The 7,780-nt window shown below is 44.3% G+C and overlaps 1 pseudogene; it reads left to right on the forward strand.

Annotated features, from left to right (window-relative positions):
* Positions 1 to 492: 492 nt before the first annotated feature.
* Positions 493 to 7,734, forward strand: LOC129860128 (archaemetzincin-2-like; annotated as a pseudogene).
* Positions 7,735 to 7,780: the final 46 nt, after the last annotated feature.

The following is a 7,780-nucleotide window of genomic DNA, read 5'->3' on the forward strand; positions in this document are numbered from 1 at the left end:
ACAGAATGTGCCTGCATTGTGTGGTCCCTAGTGTTATGCACTGTAATACTATCTACCTGTGAATGAAAAGAATGGATGTGTTACTGGTGGTTGCATGAAGAGGCATTTAGAAGTTATTTTTATTCCTCCACCAGGTATGGAATTATAGGGACTATTCAAACGATCCTCATTTGTAAACTTTTCCTTCACCTTAAAGACAACAGACAAAAAGCAAATATGCAATATTTATTAAGAATGTCAGGCTTTTAGTTTATTTTGCCTCAGCCCCACCCATAGACTTTGTCTAACCTGTGTAAATGCAGTCTTATTCTCACCTGTCCCTGTGCCATTCAAGGCTCTGGAAGATGCCCCAAGGTACAGATATTAAACTCTAACCAATACCATTAGGAGGGAGCTACAGTGTCTAGGCCTTTTGGGAAACTTCATCATACTCTTACCTCACCGTATATCACATCTGTGTTCTCTCCTCACCTCCCCCTGACTGCTCCACAGATGCAGGTTATCCAGCACCCCGAAGAGACACTTCACACAGCCCTGGTGTCCAGCTGCTGTGACCTGACTGATCGCTACCATAAGTACAGCCGAGAAGAGCTGTACTTATGCGGCTCCTGGAGGAGTGTCTCTACCTGGGGGATGGGTCCTTGTTCCGGCCCATCACTGTGCACTCTGACTGGATCCACTCGCACCCAGAGGAGCCGCAGGACTTCCAGAGTTTCTATTGCAACCCCTACCGCAGCAAGCCCATCAAGGGTCACAGTACTATCTACCTACAGATCATCGGTAGGTGGGTCCACACTCTTTCTGTTTTAGCCGTCTCTCAAGCCCTATGGCCTATTAATACTTTATACAGAGATACAGTTTCCCTGCAGTGGCAAAATCCTCTGAAAATAACAGTGAATCATTCAGATGCCATTAGCTGGTGCACCATGGACAACAAACTCATTTGTGTGTGATTGAGCTGACCACTACTGTTGAGCCACACACATCAGCTACTGTAAGTAATCAGAGTTAAGGGAGCAGCTACATGGATTTAACTAAAGCTAAAGGTCATGAAAGATAGAATCTTTGAACTGCCACAGTTAAAGGCAGTGTAGCAACCAATACAGAGCATGCACGACTTGAACCTCTTGCAAAGAGGCGTGCATGCACCTAGTTTGCCACTCTGTGCTCAGAACAAGAACCACAAATAGGGCATACACTACCAGTGCATCTCCTACTTTTTATTTCCTTCTGAGTCAGGTGCAAAGACCACAGAAACAGCATTCGGGGCTACAGTACAAACACCAGAATGTTCCATTGAAACCAATAGAGGACAACATTTTACAGTTGGTGTGCCACAGAGCTATGTGGGAGAGGATGCTCCACCAAAATAATGCAAGGTGAAACATTGAGTGGTACTATTCAGCTATCCATCCCTGTGTGTTGTTTCCCAGGCTCCTTTAGGGAGGCAGAGGCTGAGACAGGCCAGTACGTGAGGTGGTTGAGGGACTTCTGCCAGGCCTTCTATTATCGGCTGGTGGTTAAGCTGTTGCCTCCGGTGACCGTTGCTGCCACAGGCTGTGCCTTCAGGGTCAACAGCAGTTCACACAACCTACAGATCCACGCAGGTGAGAGAAACCAGCTCACGACACCGGGTCATGCGCCAGGGTTCCGCTTTGTGGGGGGTTTCTGAGGTGTTATGAGGCCCTCAACTGGCCGATGTGGGTATAAAAATAATAAATAAATGAAAGGTGGTTGTCATTGTTTCTTTCAGGGGATTTGCTGCGGTTTCTTCAGAAGAGGAAACCGTAAGATGCCTTCGGCATCATGGGCATCACCATGATAGACCTCTACCCCAAAGATTCCTGGAACTTTGTGTTTGGACAGGCCTCCCTCACTGAAGGTAATTAAACACACACACATACTTTAATGTAGTTGTATTCCTATAATATGGAGTTATCCCATTGCTTGAACTGCACCAGAGCTGTAAAGAAAGTTGTTATCTGTAATACTCCCTTAAATGTAATCCTGGGGACCCCTGGCATGGTGTGTGCATCCAGACAAAATCATTACCATTTATCCAACTACAGAGAGACTTGTGCTTTCCTTGAACTTGTTCTCACTCTAACTCTAACATACCAGTAGGTGGTGCTTTACATGCTGACTAAACTGGGCACACAAGTGCATCCGCATGCGCCATTGCGCGCATGTTGATTTTGTCCATACACACCAGACGCGATCAAAAAAATAAATATCTGAACCAATATATTTCTTTGGAGACAGGTCGAAACACATTAAAATGTATGGACATTTAGCTAGCTAGCTTGTTGTTGCTAGCTACTTTGTCCTGGGATATAAACATTGGGTTTTTATTTTACCTGAAATGCACAAGGTCCTTTTTTTCTGGACTTTTGTAGAATTTTGACCCATTTTGAGTCACACAAAATCATGTGTTCTCTACTCTGACGATTAATCCACAAATAAAAGGGGAAACCTAGTTAGTTTCTAGTAATCTCTCTTCAGTCTTCTTCTTCTTCTTTAGACTTTATATGGCAGTTGACAACCAACCTTAAGTTGCATTAGCACCACCAACTGGACTGTGGACCTCAGTTCATCTTTCAATCACCCACGTAGGTATATGCTCCTAAAAACCAATGAGGAGATGGGAGAGGCAGGACATTTCATCCAAACAAGCAGTTTAATAATATATATATATATATACAGTGGGGCAAAAAAGTATTTAGTCAGCCACCAATTGTGCAATTCTCCCACTTAAAAAGCTGAGAGAGGCCTGTAATTTTCATCATAGGTACACTTCAACTATGACAGACAAAATGAGGGGGAAAAAAATCCATAAAATCACATTGTAGGATTTTTAATGAATTTGCAGATTATGGTGGAAAATAAGTATTTGGTCAATAACAAAAGTTTATCTCAATACTTTGTTATATACCCTTTGTTGGCAATGACAGAGGTCAAACGTTTTCTGTAAGTCTTCACAAGGTTTTCACACACTGTTGCTGGTATTTTGACCCATTCCTCCATGCAGATCTCCTCTAGAGCAGTGATGTTTTGGGGCTATTGCTGGGCAACACGGACTTTCAACTCCCTCCAAAGATTTTCTATGGGGTTGAGATCTGGAGACTGGCTAGGCCACTCCAGGACCTTGAAATGCTTCTTACGAAGCCACTCCTTCGTTGCCCGGGCGGTGTGTTTGGGATCATTGTCATGCTGAAAGACCCAGCCACGTTTCACCTTCAATGCCCTTGCTGATGGAAGGAGGTTTTCACTCAAAATCTCACGATACATGGCCCCATTCATTCTTTCTTTTACACGGATCAGTCGTCCTGGTCCCTTTGCAGAAAAACAGCCCCAAAGCATGATGTTTCCACCCCCATGCTTCACAGTAGGTATGGTGTTCTTTGGATGCAACTCAGCATTCTTTGTCCTCCAAACACGACGAGTTGAGTTTTTACCAAAAAGTTCTATTTTGGTTTCATCTGACCATATGACATTCTCACAATCTTCTTCTGGATCATCCAAATGCTCCCTAGCAAACTTCAGACGGGCCTGGACATGTACTGGCTTAAGCAGGGGGACACGTCTGGCACTGCAGGATTTGAGTCCCTGGCGGCGTAGTGTGTTACTGATGGTAGGCTTTGTTACTTTGGTCCCAGCTCTCTGCAGGTCATTCACTAGGTCCCCCCGTGTGGTTCTGGGATTTTTGCTCACCGTTCTTGTGATCATTTTGACCCCACGGGGTGAGATCTTGCGTGGAGCCCCAGATCGAGGGAGATTATCAGTGGTCTTGTATGTCTTCCATTTCCTAATAATTGCTCCCACATTTGATTTCTTCAAACCAAGCTGCTTACCTATTGCAGATTCAGTCTTCCCAGCCTGGTGCAGGTCTACAATTTTGTTTCTGGTGTCCTTTGACAGCTCTTTGGTCTTGGCCATAGTGGAGTTTGGAGTGTGACTGTTTGAGGTTGTGGAGAGGTGTCTTTTATACTGATAACAAGTTCAAACAGGTGCCATTAATACAGGTAACGAGTGGAGGACAGAGGAGCCTCTTAAAGAAGAAGTTACAGGTCTGTGAGAGCCAGAAATCTTGCTCGTTTGTAGGTGACCAAATACTTATTTTCCACCATAATTTGCAAATAAATTCATAAAAAATCCTACAATGTGATTTTCTGGATTCTTTTTAGTCATTTTGTCTGTCATAGTTGAAGTGTACCTATGATGAAAATTACAGGCCTCATCTTTTTAAGTGGGAGAACTTGCACAATTGGTGGCTGACTAAATACTTTTTTGCCCCACTGTATATTTTGCAATGCTCGCACACGCAAACACAGGCGGTGTGGTCAGCATGTTACTCAAACAAAAATTATACATTGACTGAATATTTTCTTTCTGCAGGAATGGGAGTGTTCAGCTTTGCCAGGTACGATGACAACTTCTACAGCAGGAGTTATGTGTATCAGGCCTTGTCAGAGAGACTACTCTGTGTTTGAGGGCTACTACAGCACTCCTATCACGAGCACCTTACTGCTAAGGTCCTGCAAGGTACATGCTACAGCCCAGCTCAGAGTTATTGAATGGTTTCAGTATCAATCCCTATTGTCCTAGGGTGGCCTATTGAACATAAGTCTGATCTTTGGCCCTGTCTAGAAATGGATTGTTATTGGTTCAGTCTTATCCCCTACATTTATGCCTATCCCTCCTCTGTGTTTGGCTCCAGACGGTCACCCATGAGATAGGGCACATATTCGGGGTGAAGCACTGCCAGTGGATGCAGTGTGTCATGCAGGTTTCCAACCACCTGGAGCACTCAGACCCCCGGCCCCTGGACCTTTGACCGGTCTGCCATTGGATTCAAAATGGCTGACAGATACAAGGTAAGCACAAAACTTGCATCGACTTTGATTCACTGTATTCTGTAGCCTGGTTGCCAGTCTATTTCCCATACTACAGTGTAATGGGGTGACTCTGGAGTGACTACAGTGCCTTCGGAAAGTATTCAGACCTCTTGACTTTTTCCACAGTCACAGCTTTATTAAAAAATGTATCAAATAAAATAAATCCTCAGCAATCTACACACAATACCCCATAATGACAAAGCAAGACAGGTTTTTAGAAATGTTGACAGTTGACAGTGCATGTCAGAGCAAAAACCAAGCCATGAGATCGAAGAAATTGTCCATGGATCTCCGAGACAGAATTGTGTCGAGGCACAGATCTGGGGAAGGGTACCAACAAATTTCTGCAGCGTTGAAGGTCCTCAAGAACACAGTGGCCTCCATCATTCTTAACCCTCCTGCTATGTTCCCGGTAGAATTGGAAGTTTTCTCTCTGAAAAATGTAGTTAATTTAATCTGATTGTCATAAGGTTCCATGACTTTGTCCACACAGGACATCTGAACACACAAAATACATTTTGATGATTTTCATTACATTTCGTGTTTTATTTAACTTTTTTACACCTGTGTTGTTCCCGGTCAAAAATTACCAGTCATTAGAAATGAATGGGTGAGACTACAATTAGTGTATAAAATTGAGTTCAGGCACATGCCCATTCATCAGATGGACACACTTCTTCTCCCAGACCCCCACAAGCATGTGTGCTTGAACACACACACACCTCACTCCCCTTCTTGGCTTCCATGGCAACCCCCATGGGAACCTTTCCCCAATAGAATATTTCCCCCACAGATACCACACCTGTTGGCATTCTCACAAACAATTGCAACATTGTTTCAATAAAAATAGAACTTCTCTTGTAGCTCTGGTATATAAAGCTTTTTGAGGCCTTGCTCACAATTCATTCTGTGGCAGCACAATGACCAAACGATATACTGCATGTGAGGCTCTTGATCATATCTGTGATCATGACACTGGTGAGGAGGAGAGAGTCCTTGTTAAACCTTGACACAAAGTAGTATGTTATAAATAGCACAATATGTTTCATCTGAGTATTTGTTGATCTAAATAATCCACACATTATGCTTTTTTTTACTCAAAAACAAGTTGTATGAGCTCAGGTCAATGAGGCCTACAGGCCATAAATAGCAAATACAAGTTCAAAACTTGTAATGTTCACAAGACCTTAAGTCGATAAAACGATCTAACACAACATTAGGTGATAATATATATATTTACACAGTATGAATTAACATGAAACGAACATAACATGAGGGTTAAATGGAAGAAGTCTGGAACCATGAAGACATTTTCTAGAGCTTGCTGCCTGGCCAAACTGACCAATCGGGGGTGAAGGGCCTTGGTCAGGGAGGTGACCAAGAACCTGATTGTCACTCTGACAGTGCTCTAGAGTTCTTATGTGGAGATGGGAGATCCTTCCAGAAGGACAACCATCTCTGCAGCACTCTACCAATCTGGCCTTTATTGTAGTGGACAGACAGAAGTCTCTCCTCAGTAAAAGGCACATGACAGCCCGCTTGGAGTTTGCCAAAATGCACCTAAAGACTCTCAGACCATGAGAAACAAGACTCTCTGGTCTGATGTAACCAAGATTGAACTCTTTGGTCTGAATGCCAAGCGTCACATCTGGAGAAAACCTGGCATCATCCCTATGGTGAAGCGTGGTGGCAGCAGCATGGTGGTGGCAGCATCATGCTGTGGGGATGTTTTTCAGTGGTAGGGCTGGGAGACTAGTCAGGATTGAGGCAAAGAAGAACGGCGCAAAGTACAGAGATCCTTGATGAAAACCTGCTCCAGAGCACTCAGGACCAAAGACTGGGGCGACGGTTCACCTTTCAACAGGACAACAACCCTAAGCACACAGCCAAGACAACGCAGGAGTGGCTTCGGGACAAGTCTCTGAATGTCCTTGAGAGGCCCAGCCAGAGCCCGGACTTGAACCCGATCGAACATCTCTGGAAAGACCTGAAAAAAGCTGTGCAGCAATGCTGTCCATCCAACCTGACAGAGATTGAGAGGATATGCAGAGAAGAATGGGAAAAACTCACCAAAGGTGTGCCAAGCTTGTAGCGTCATACCCAAGTAGACTCAAGGCTGTAATCGCTGCCAAAGGTGCTTCAGCAAAGTACTGAGTAAAGGGTCTGAATGCTTATGTAAATGTGATATTTCCATTTTTTTTTTTATGCATTTGCATACATTTAAAAAAAAAAAAAACTGTTTTTGCTTTGTCATTATGGGGTATTGTGTGTAGTTTAATGAGGGGGAAAAAAACATTTCATCCATTTTAGAATAAGTCTGTAACATAACAAAATGTGGGAAAAGTCAAGGGTTCTGAATAATTTCCAAACGCACTGTATATCGCCTCCCGGGTGGCGCAGTGGTCTAGGGCACTGCATCGCAGTGCTAGCTGCGCCACCAGAGTCTCTGGGTTCACGCCCAGGCCCAGGCTCTGTAGCAGCCGGCCGCAACCGGGAGGTCCGTGGGGCGACGCACAATTGGCATAGCGTCGTCCGGGTTAGGGAGGGTTTGGCCGGTAGGGATATCCTTGTCTCAGTATGTAAAATGTAATAAAATGTATGCACTCTACTGTAAGTCGCTCTGGATAAGAGCGTCTGCTAAATGACTAAAATGTAAATGTATCTCGTCTCTTTCAGACCTTGCTGCGATGGATAGAGAAGGGGGGAACAGCTAGCCCTGGACAGCCCAGTCTCCTAGTCTGACTCCGAGCCCTACTGTCCCAAACCCACTCTGGCCTTCCAGACCTTCAGACAGTGGCTCAGGAGGTGTCTGGAGATTCTGGATGAAGTGAAATTCTAGAATCTCCAGATTTACCTGTAAATTCTCAAATGGTCACACTCAGGAA

This window comes from Salvelinus fontinalis, chromosome 1 (genome assembly GCF_029448725.1).
Source record: "Salvelinus fontinalis isolate EN_2023a chromosome 1, ASM2944872v1, whole genome shotgun sequence".
NCBI lineage: Eukaryota > Metazoa > Chordata > Actinopteri > Salmoniformes > Salmonidae > Salvelinus > Salvelinus fontinalis.